The 12,500-nt window shown below is 42.0% G+C and overlaps 1 long non-coding RNA gene across 1 annotated transcript in view; it reads left to right on the top strand.

The window, feature by feature from the left end:
- Positions 1-30: 30 nt before the first annotated feature.
- The window catches only part of LOC123506549, a 161,833-nt gene continuing 149,363 nt past the window's right edge, over positions 31-12,500 (top strand). The window contains exon 1 of the long non-coding RNA XR_006675464.1: positions 31-235. This is a non-coding gene — a long non-coding RNA (uncharacterized LOC123506549). The remainder of the gene's footprint in view (positions 236-12,500) is intronic.

Here is a 12,500-nt window from a genome sequence, read left to right as displayed (position 1 = left end):
GCCATGGTCTCAGAGAGCACTCAGGGAATCCGTGAACACATGTTTGTAGTGGCGCTGTTGACGGACCGGGGACTGATATTTTCTCCAATTTATTGAGACTGAGGGTTGATATAGTTCCGTTGTGGTGTCTGTGACTTCATGGTGTGAAAGGGCTTGGCAGGACCGAGTGGTGAGCTGCTGGCAGGAACAGCAAGCCTCAGAACGGTTGAAGGGGAAGGAGACAAAAATATACGAGGTAAGAAGTCATTAATTCTCATCAATCTTCATAGATGTGGACTATATTATAAACTTTACGATATCATCCCCTTTATCGTCCACTTTCCCAACAAAATGATAATGGAGGCAGGGAGGAGGGCTTGTTTATTCCTCACTATCTCCCCAAACTGTGATATCAACAAACATGGCGGTGTCCTGCCTCGGTGCCGCTGTCACGCTGTGGTCACAGGTCAAGCTCGGTCACTTCATTTTTAGCATCGAATAGCTCATTGTCATTGCCAGTTTAAGGTCATACTGCTTGAATTACTCATAACCCTTAATTCAACATTCGGAGTAATGGTAATAGAAAATATCATATTATCAATGTTATGGTTTCCCGGGTACTTATGTAGTTGCCTGTGAGTGCCATGTCAACAGCTAAGTTTGCCGCGGACCTCTCCATTGTATTTATTATTCCTTACGATTAAAATTACATATACGTAGTAACTTTAGAGTCCAACACAACCTAGCCTAGCTGTTCAATGATCAGGCTGCTCACACCCACAGTACATTTCGGATCTTAGTAAAGAACACATCATGCCCGTGCTGCGAAGGGGGAGCCGGGAATCGAAGAGAGCGGGCGGGATCTTTTTTTTTTTTTTTTTAAGAGCGTGCCCATGTGTTAGTATTCATGATAATGTTCATTATGTAAGAGTGACAGTGGTCGTAGAGCTCGTCATCTCTTCCGAAGTAATGTAGGTTATGACTTTTTTATTTTTTTATTTTTAATTGATTTATTTATTTACTTTTTCTCTATGAAAGAGAGGAGGACTGGCCGAAGGTAGCAAAAGTATAAAGAAAAAAAAGCTCACTCAATTACCAGTCTCCTTACAGATCCGATAGAATTAGCCAAAGGATAGGGACAAATGACTTGAAATGTCGCTATCTCCTCGTTCTTCCCTCGCCAGGCTGTCTCGGATTATTCGTCACTAGTACGAATTTGTTGAAAAGAAAAAAAAAAAACCTCCAGATGAATGAAATGATTTATTTCACTACGGGGAATCTCCTATTCAGTGTGGGAGATTCATGAAGTAATCACCAGTCAGCTGTTGTGGGTTGTGTACACCGTCAATGTACCAGCTCTTGTTAAGACATTTATTAGTTTTTATTTTCTCTGCGTCATATCTTGAGTAAATCTTCACTATCATCATAGCAGCAACATATGCACTGCTATAATGTCGCCATACTGATTGGCAATGGTTGATACTGACAGCATACCAGCTAACTTGGTGTCGGGTGCAGCCTAGTAAGCTTTGTTTTACCTGCCAGTGCTTAGTGTTGCTTGAGATGTATTAACCAAAGTGCATCATGACATACACCATTTGCAATCTAATATTTCAGTATATATGAGCAGCCTAACTTTATTGCAATGCATCATGTGCAGCCCAGTATTTATGGTAACAAATCAACTGTGCAGTCATCATTATGGAAATACATTATATTTGCAGCTTAGCAATACCCGGAATATGAATACGGGTTGTTTGTTTTCACTCATTTCATGATCGACTAGTCAGTGATTTATGAAAAATGTGAATGATAAAGTCAAAGCTGGATGTATGCCAGTGCAGCTTGGAGGAGTGGTTGGCTGCAAGGGAAGGCTGGAGCAGACCACATCATTATAGGAACCATCTGCGTCAACTATTTCTTTTCTACGTTTTGGCTGCGTACCGTGAATGGATGCTTTTTTTTTAATGATAATGATGATAACAACAACAACAACAAACAACAATATTAATAATAATGATAATAATAATAATAATGATAATAGTAATAATAATAATAATAATAATAATGATAGTAAAAGGTGTGTGGTAGGTAGTGGTTTCTCTGGACCACCCTATTCGTTTTCGTAGTTGTTGTTATTATTGTTACAATATACAAACAGCAAGAAGCGATAACACCAAATGGGAAAGACCAACAACAATTAAATAGATAAACAAGAAATCAACAACACTTATAAAACTCAAAGTTAACAAGCAGACACTAGAGAGATCAACACACACACACACACACACACACACACACACACACACACACACACACACACACACACACACACACACACACACACACACACACACCAACAAGTAGGTACGGGATGTAACTCGAGAGGTTGTGGCCTCGCTGTCCGCCGGTGTGTGGTGTGGTTTCAGTCTTACCCGAAGATCGTTCTATAAGCTCTGAGCTCTTTCCGTAGGGGAAAGACTGGCTGGGTAACCAGGAGGAAACCGTGGTGAATTATATTTAATCTTACATTATTATATCGCTGTTGCCTTCACTCCCTCAGGATACATTAGGTCACCGAGGTTGAAGGTGAAATGGTGAGAGGAAAGGAGAGGCAGGTGGTGGACGAGCCTTGCGCTGCTTCCCTAGCTAGGCGAAGCTATAAGGGAAGGAAACTATAACTGGAACTTTCTTTCAAGGTACTTTTGTAGTGTTACAGTGGCCTAAGAAAAGGTGAGGATGTTATTGATTCCTGAGAGAGAGAGAGAGAGAGAGAGAGAGAGAGAGAGAGAGAGAGAGATGTAGTATATGGCAACCAACACTAACTTTGATAAATACCAATCATTAATGTTTGTTACTGTTATGACAGTTAATTAGAGAACCGCTACATACACACACACGCACACACACACACACACACACACACACACACACACACACACACACACACACACACACACACACACACACACACACACATTCTGCTTCCACTACCATTTGAGTAACATCGACACGAAAAACACTTTACCGTGGGAATATCAGAATTGTGGGCGATATCGTCAGCAGAGCGCTCGAGGCACAGTCAGTCTCCGAAGGGCGCCTTGGCACTATTAATTTTATTGGAGGAGGCGTGGCGTGCAGGCGTGAGGAAGGAGGGAACCCTGACACGCCCGCCCTGGGTATTCATGAGATGGAAATGAGAGATGAGTGAGGAAAGAGAGGGAACTTATGAGAAGGCTTGGCAGAGAGAGAGAGAGAGAGAGAGAGAGAGAGAGAGAGGTGCATATATTTGCGAGTAACTTTCATGCATTAGCAAATAAAAACGAGCTGCTGCTACTACTACTACTACTACTACTACTACTACTACTACTACTACTACTACTACTACTACTACTACTACTACTACTACTACAATTCTGCTGTCGTAGCTGTCTTCTCTTATATACTGTGTAATACAACTCCTCCTCCTCTTCCTCCTCCTCCTTGTACTCTTTTTCCCTGAACTACTTTGTTACTGTCCCCGTGTCTCTCCTCTTCTCTCCTCTTTTCTCCCCTCTCTTCAACTCTCACTCACTCATCCTCGCTGTTTCCCTCCTTCCTTCCCTCACAGTGGAGGGCTTTTCACAACACTTTCCTCCCCACGGACCCCATCTCCTCGCTCCTCTAAAGGCAATTAGGAGGAGGCTCAGGAGAAACAGATAGGCCTACAGAAAGGTAACTCACACGTAAAGGGAAGTTAGAAGACCCTTGGATATATGGCTACATTCATACATACTCATACATACATACATATGGGCAGACAAATAGGGAGACATTGCTACATACAGAGAGAGAGAGAGAGAGAGAGAGAGAGAGAGAGAGAGAGAGAGAGAGAGAGAGAGATATAAGAACATCTTGGGGCTAGCAATTATTTAGTTGATCTGGAGAAATGGTGCTATACGGAACAGTACACTCACTCACTCACTCACTCACTCACTCACTCACTCACTCACTCACTCACTCACTCACTCACTCACTCACTCACTCACTCACTCACTCACTCACTCACTCACTCACTCACACACACACACACACACACACACACACACACACACACACACACACACACACACACACACACACACACACACACACACACAGATAGTTAAGTAAACAAACTGACAAACATTTAATCCTTTACGTCATCATGTGTGTGTGTGTGTGTGTGTGTGTGTGTGTGTGTGTGTGTGTGTGTGTGTGTGTGTGTGTGTTGCCACGTGTAGCACCATCTCTCCATGATACCTGGATAATGGCTGTGTCTATTTAAGGCGTTGATACAGACTTAACTCGCGTAAGAATTTTTATTTTTTTTTTTTATTTATTTATTTTTTTTTACGTAGGGAAGAGGGCCAGCCAAGGGCAAAAAAATGAAAGTTTGAAAAAGGCCCACTTGAGCGCTGGCTCTCCAAAGAGTTCAAAAAGTGCCAAAACCGTCAGCCAGAATTAGGGGAGCAAATACCTCGATACTTCCCTCTTAAAAGAAGACAAGTTGTAGGAATTCGGAAATACAGATGCAGGGAGGGAGTTCCAGAGTTTATCAGTGAAAGGGATGAATGATTGAGCGTACTGGTTAACTCTTGCATTAGAGAGTTGGACAGAATAGGGATGAGAGGAAGAAGAAAGCCTTGTGCAGCGTGGCCGCAGGAGGAGGGGAGGCATGCAGTTAGCAAGATCAGTAGAACAGTTACCATGAAAATAGCGATAAAATATAGAAAGGGATGCAACATTTCGGCGGTGAGAAAGAGACTGAAGACAGTTAGTCAGAGGAGGGAGTTGATGAGACGAAGAGCTTTCGATTCCACCCTATCAAGCAAAGCTGTGTGACTGGAACCCCCAAACATGCGAAGAGTACTCCATACAGGGACGGATAAGGCCCTTATACAGAGTAAGCAGTTGGAGGGGCGAGAAAAACTGTCGGAGACGCCTCAGAACACCTAATTTCATAGAAGCTGTTTTAGCAAGAGATGAGATGTGAAGTTTCCAGTTAAGATTATGAGCAAAGGACAGACCGAGGATATTCATTGTGGAAGAGGAGACAGTTGAGTGTCATTGAAGAAGAGGGATAGTTGTCTGGAAGGTTGTGTCGAGTTGATAGATGGAGGAATTGAGTTTTGAGGCATTGAAAACTACTAGATTTTCTCTGCCCCAATCGGAAATCTTAGAAAGATCGGAAGTCAGGCGTTCCGTGGCGTCCCCGCGTGATCTGTTGATTTCCTGAAGGGTTGGACGTCTCTGAAAGAACGTGGAAAGATGTAGGGTGGTATCATCAGCGTAGGAGTGGATAGGGCAAGAAGTTTGGTTAAGAAGGTCATTAATGAATAATAGAAAGAGAGTGGGTGACAGGACAGAACCCTGAGGAACACCACTATTAATAGGTTTAGGAGAAGAACAGTAGCCGTCTACCACAGCAGCAATAGAGCGGTCGGAAAGGAAACTTGAGATAAAGTTGCAGAGAGAAGGATAGAAGCCGTAGGAGGGCAGTTTTGAAATCAAAGCTTTATGCCAGACTCTATCAAAAGCTTTTGATATGTCTAACGCAACAGCAAAAGTTTCACCGAAATCTCTAAAAGAGGATGACCAAGACTCAGTAAGGAAAGCCAGAAGATCACCAGTAGAGCGACCTTGACGGAAGCCATACTGGCGATCAGACAGAAGATTGTGAAGTGACAGATGTTTGAGAATCTTCCTATTCAGGATAGATTCAAAAACTTTAGACAAGCAAGAGATTAAAGCTATAGGACGGTAGTTTGAGGGGTTAGAACGGTCACCCTTTTTAGGAACAGGCTGAATGTAGGCGAACTTCCAGCAGGAAGGAAAGGTAGAAGTCGATAGACAAAGTTGGAAGAGTTTGGCCAGGCAAGGTGCAAGCACAGAAGCACAGTTTTTGAGAACAATAGGAGGGACCCCATCAGGTCCATAAGCCTTCCGAGGGTTTAGGCCAGCAAGGGCATGGAAAACATCATTACGAAGAATTTTGATTGTAGACATGAAATAGTCAGAGGGAGGAGGAGAGGGAGGACAAGCCCAGAATCGTCCAAGGTGGAGTTGTGAGCAAAGGTTTGAGAAAAGAGTTCAGCTTTAGAGACAGAAGAGATGGCAGTGGTGCCATCAGGATGAAATAAAGGAGGAAAGATGAAGAAGTGAAGTTATTTGAGATGTTTTGGCTAGATGCCAGAAGTCACGAGGAGAGTTTGAGTTTGAAAGATTTTGACATTTCCTATTTATGAAAGAGTGTTTGGCAAGTTGAAGAACAGACTTGGCATGATTCCGGGCAGAGATATAAAGTGCATGAGATTCAGGAGATGGAAGGCTCAAGTACCTTTTGTGGGCAACCTCTCTATCATGTATAGCACGAGAACAGGCTGAGTTAAACCAAGGTTTAGAAGGTTTAGGTTGAGAAAAGAATGAGGAATGTACGCCTCCATGCCAGATACTAACACCTCTGTTATGCGTTCAGCACAAAGAGATGGGTCTCTGACACGGAAGCAATAATCATTCCAGGAAAATCAGCATAATACCTCCTCAGGTCCCCCAACTGGCAGAGGCAAAACGCCAGAGGCACCTTCGCTTTGGGGATCCTGCGGAGGATTGGAAAAATAGGACAAGATACAGAAATGAGATTGTGATCGGAGGAGCCCAACGGAGATGAAAGGGTGACAGCATAAGCAGAAGGGTTAGAGGTGAGGAAGAGATCAAGAATGTTGGGCGTGTCTCCAAGACGGTCAGGAATACGAGTAGGGTGTTGCACCAGTTGCTCTAGGTCATGGAGGATAGCAAAGTTGAAGGCTAGTTCACCAGGGTGGTCAGTGAAGGGAGAGGAAAGCCAAAGCTGGTGGTGAACATTGAAATCTCCAAGAATGGAAATCTCAGCGAAAGGGTAGAGGGACAGAATGTGCTCCACTTTAGAAGTTAAGTAGTCGAAGAAATTACTATAGTCAGAAGAGTTAGGGAGAGATAAACAGCACAGATGAATTTAGTGTGAGAGTGACTGTTAAGTCGTAGCCAGATGGTGGAAAATTCGGAAGACTCAAGAGCGTGGGCACGAGAGCAAGTTAAGTCGTTGCGTACATAGACGCAACATCCAGCTTTGGAATGAAAATGAGAATAGAGAAAGTAGGAGGGAACAGAGAAGGGCTAATGTCAGTTGCCTCAGACAGCTGTGTTTCGGTGAGGAAAAGAAGATGAGGTTTAGTAGAGGAGAGGTGGTGTTCCACACATTGAAAATTAGATCTAAGACCGCGGATGTTGCAGAAGTTAATGTAGAAAAAGTTGAGGGAGGTGTCAAGGCATTTGTGGTTTTCAACAGGAGAGGTGTCCGACCTGGGGACATTTTTGGTCCCCTCCCCAGAGGGGACTCCGAGGCGTTGTTTATTTCGGGTTCCATTTTTCTTTTAATAGCATCACATGAACTGTCAGTCCATTATGAACCTGTAATGACGTGTGATTTTTTTTGTAGTATAAACTTATTAAATACAAAATCCCTCTGAACTATTTGAGTTTATTTTTATTTTAACATTTAACCCTTTCATTACTGAGGCGCATTTATTTGCCTTTGAGATTTGTGTACGATTTAGACCATTTTATTGACATTAGGAAGGCTCTATGGAGGTCAGAAGATTAATGGCCGCAGTCTTCACTATTCTAATCCACCACATAAGTTTCTGAAGGTGTATAAAATCACCAAATAGTAAACAGGAATATGGAAATGCGTCATGATACTGAAGAGGTTAAGGATGAGTGGTGTCAAAATAGTTCCAGTAACTAATAATTATTGTTCTTCACTCATTTCTTATACGAGGTTAGAGTTTTCCATTAGTGCATCTCTCTATTCCTTCGCCTTTTGCAATCAATAACAGTGTTTTAGTTTTATTATGAGTGCCAACTGATAATTTTCCACTTTTGGGTGTCAGTTTTCATTGTCAAGTGACGAATGAGTGTTTAATTGGTCGTTCATTGTAATCAAGTCTGTATTTACTTCTCTGTAACAATGCATAGGGGAGTTTATTTAACTAGGAAATCATGTGTAGTCATTGAAAGGTTAAAATCAGTCAATCACTTAGTAAGGTAATCAGTGAGCCAGTCCATCAGTCAATTAATCTGGGAATCCATGAGACTACCAATCAATCTATCTGTTCACCCGTCTTTCTGTCTTCATTTATCCATCTACCTCTGTCTATGTATTTATGCCACTAGTTATCACTTAGCCTTTTTTATTCTATATTTTCATAATTTAATGTAATAGGTTAGGCGTTCATGGGGAGTCAGAGGTGCTAATTGAAGACCATTTGAAAGATACGAAGGAAACAGGTTAAAGAAAGGAGAGAAAACAATAATGATAAACGTGGCAATTATACCTTTACTCATTACCCTCCTTCACTCACGAATCTGTCTATATTAATACCACGTTATTCCCTGTAGGATCAGTAAAAACCAAGGTAGGACAGCAAAATTACCCCATTAACTGTGCTTTATTCCTCCATCGTATTGAGCTCAAGGATTAGAATTAATGATTTGATATTCGCTGTTAATGTAACGCTTCGGTAATTATTTGGTTATATATTTGCTGTGCTCTTTTTTGTGTGTCAATTAAACTTTTAAGATATGGTTTTTCATTAGCGAGAATGCGGCCATTATTGTGCAGCGCTTCGTAATGTATTCTTGCTCTTTGTCCTGCTTTTGTTCAATGTTATTTTCATCTTCCACTCTTAGAAAAGCTAGTAATAGTAGTATAGTAGTAATAATTGTTGTAGTGTAGTAGTAGTAGTAGTAGTAGTAGTAGTAGTAGTAGTGTGATAGTGGTGGTAGTAATGGTCATGTTGCTGACTATAGTACAATGGCAACAACAACAATAACAACAATAACATGACAAACACCACTACAGTTACTACAAACAGCCAGAAGAAAATAAGTAATGAATGGTAGTAGTAGTAATTGTTGTTGTGTTAGTAGTAGTAGTAGTAGTAGTAGTAGTAGTAGTAGTAGTGTAATAGTCATGTTGGTAACTTTAGTACAATAGCAACAACGATAACATGACAAACACCACTACAGTTACTACACACAGCCGGAGGAAAATAAATGATGAATACAGTGACGAACAAGTGAATAAGTAAGTACATGAATAAATAACTGTTATTCTTTTACAGTTTCTAAATTTAACCTGTTCATCCGTTATCAAACAAGTGGAAGAGGATTGTGGGGGATTCTCTCTCTCTCTCTCTCTCTCTCTCTCTCTCTCTCTCTCTCTCTCTCTCTCTCTCTCTCTCTCTCTCTCGATGCCGAAGCGTGTACTTTTATTACTGTATTTTCAGCAAGGGATATTTTTTTAAAGGTTAAAGGTATTGCTTCTAATACTCCCTATCTTGAAACCCCATGAATTCTCTCTCTCTCTCTCTCTCTCTCTCTCTCTCTCTCTCTCTCTCTCTCTCTCTCTCTCTCTCTCTCTCTCTCTCTCTTAGTTCTTTATTAAGTTATGTATCCAACAAAATTATGATCGCATAAAATCAATGGTTCCATAGTAATATTCCTCCTTCTCCTCCTCCTCCTCCTCCTCCTCCTCCTCCTCCTCCTCCTCCTCCTCCTCCTCCTCCCTCCTCCTCCTCCTCCTCCTCCGTTCCTGCTCTGTCTTTTATTCTCTTCTCCTCTTCCCTCTACTCCTCTGACTCTTATTGCTGGTCCTTCTCCTCCTCCTCCTCCTCCTCTTCCTTTTCATGTATATTTCTCTGTCAGCGCGTTAGATAGTTTTAAAGATACAGCGAAAAGAAATTAAGAGCTTGAAAACACTTTTCTTTCATTATCTCTCTCTCTCTCTCTCTCTCTCTCTCTCTCTCTCTCTCTCTCTCTCTCTCTCTCTCTCTCTCTCTCTCTCTCTCTCTCTCTCTCTCTCTCTCTCTCTCTCTCAGCTTCACAAAATACTCGAGGCTTTATTCCGCTTTATGTTGTAAAGCTTTCTGCATTGAAGTGACTCTTAAAGTCTCCTCCTCCTCCTCCTCCTCCTCCTCCTCCTCCTCCTCCTCCTCCTCCTCCTCCTCCTCCTCCTGCAAGTATTACTCGTCTTACATCACTTGCCTCTTCCTTCGCTTCTATTTTCTCTCTTCCTCTTCATTTTCCTCCTTATACGTCTCCTCTTCCTCTTAATTCTTCTTAATATTCCTTCTTTTCAGGCTTATTATTCAACTCTTTCCTCTCTCATATTTTTAATAAGACGCTCCAGTGTGTGTGTGTGTGTGTGTGTGTGTGTGTGTAGGTAGTATACAGGTAAAAAAAAAATCATTAATTCTCCGGCGACATTGGTTCATGAAATATACATATAACTAATAAATTTTGGTGCCAATATCAGTAGATTTAAAAGTTATAATAGAAGTAACGCGTAACACACACACACACACACACACACACACACACACACACACACACACACACACACACACACACACACACACACACACACACACACACACACACACACACACACACACACACACACACACACACACACACACTCACTCACTCACTCACTCACTCACTCACTCACTCACTCACTCACTCACTCACTCACTCACTCACTCACTCACTCACCACTCACTCACTCTCTCTCTCTCTCTCTCTCTCTCTCTCTCTCTCTCTCTCTCTCTCTCTCTCTCTCTCTCTCTCTCTCTCTCTCTCTCTCTCTCTCTCTCTCTCTCTCTCTCTCTCTCTCTCTCTCTCTCTCTCTCTCTCTCTCTCTTTCTCTCTCTATATCTATCTATCTGTCTGTCTGTCTGTCTGTCTATCTCTGTCTCTATCTTTGTCTTTATCTGTTTAATTTAATGAGTAAGGGAAGAAAAAAAGCCCACGAACTTGTTCCTTCCATGAAAGAAAAAAGAAATACTATAAATAAGGTTATTCACATTTTAAAGTAGCCTTACAAATTCTCTTTCAAGTCATAGGAAGGAGGGAAATACAAATACAGGGCGAGAATTCCTAAGTCTGTTACAAAAGAGGATGTAAGAGTTTGGGTACTGGTCAAGTCTTGCATTAGGGATGTGGAGAGAACAAGGGGTGCGAGTGAATAGGGAAGGATGCGTTGTGTTGTCAGGTGTTGCGAGTTTAGAAAATGTGGGGATGGAAGTGCAGAAGAGAAAAAAAAGTTTGGAAATATCTGTGTGTCCATTTCTAAATCCATCTTGTATTTATTCTATCCGTCAGTTAGTGTATGTCTATCTGTCAGTATCTACCTATCCACCTGCCTATTTTTATCAGTCTTTCACTATTTTGGTTTGATGTTTCTCTCCGTGTTTTTGTCTTACCTTTCCACATATCTACCTACCAATCTACCAGTCTGTTTATCTCTTTCAGCATCTACCTTTCTCAAAAAACACCAGTACTCTCTCTCTCTCTCTCTCTCTCTCTCTCTCTCTCTCTCTCTCTCTCTCTCTCTCTCTCTCTCTCTCTCTCTCTCTCTCTCTAAGGTAACGTTGGGAAGTGTAAGAGCGTCACTGGTTTCAAAAAATAGGTTTATATGCACTGTGGTACCCCTCCTCAATTCTTTAGGGGTGACTGGTAGTGGCAGAAGCGAAAGGCCAAACTAAAGTGGAGCCCAGAGTGAGGAGTGTGAGGAGAGGAGAGGGGTGGGGAGTGTTTGGGGGAGGGTTAGTGATGGGAGCTTGGGAGGGAGGGGAAGAGGGGGAGGAAAATATTTGTGGATATGTGGGAAAGTGTGTGTGTGTGTGTGTGTGTGTGTGTGTGTGTGTGTGTGTGTGTGTGTGTGTGTGTGTGTGTGTGTGTGTATGCCCTGTTGCACTTCACAAATATATATAAAACACCAACTAGTAGTGAATTAAGGTTGCAGTGTGTGATATGAAAATGAAAAAAAAAAGGAAATGTATTTTTAAATGACATCACGAACCCCTACAAAAATAGTAGATGCAATTTGAACATCAATAGTTTCAATTCTCTTTTTGACCTGGGAGAGAAATAAAGCAATTCATGAATAAGTGAAAAGAAGAGACAGAACAAACATAAATAAATAAATGTGGTGAGTGAGGTGATAGACAAACAACTCTCTCTCTCTCTCTCTCTCTCTCTCTCTCTCTCTCTCTCTCTCTCTCTCTCTCTCTCTCTCTCTCTCTCTCTCTCTCTCTCTCTCTCTCTCTCTCTCTCTCTCTCTCAACCTTTTAGATTCCCTTTCAACTTCATGTCAACAAATTATTTTCTTTTCATCCTCTTCTTCCTCCTCCTCCTCCTCCTCCTCCTCCTCCTCCTCCTCCTCCTCCCACTCACCCGCAGAAGAGCTATTTCATCTTACCACTCTGAGAACAACACACCTTTCTTAATAAAACACTTAGATTTTAATACCGAGTGAAAACCCTCTCCGCAGAACAACAGGGGCCAGACTCAGGTATGACATATCTGGGTTGCTGAAGATGGAGGGAGTGTTTGGCTGGAAAGATCCGTGTGTCGGGTGTGGAGGGGATGGTAGATGGGAGGTGGAGGGGGATGGTGCG

This window comes from Portunus trituberculatus, chromosome 20 (assembly GCF_017591435.1).
Source record: "Portunus trituberculatus isolate SZX2019 chromosome 20, ASM1759143v1, whole genome shotgun sequence".
Lineage (NCBI taxonomy): Eukaryota > Metazoa > Arthropoda > Malacostraca > Decapoda > Portunidae > Portunus > Portunus trituberculatus.
This window is presented reverse-complemented; position numbering and strand designations above follow the sequence as displayed.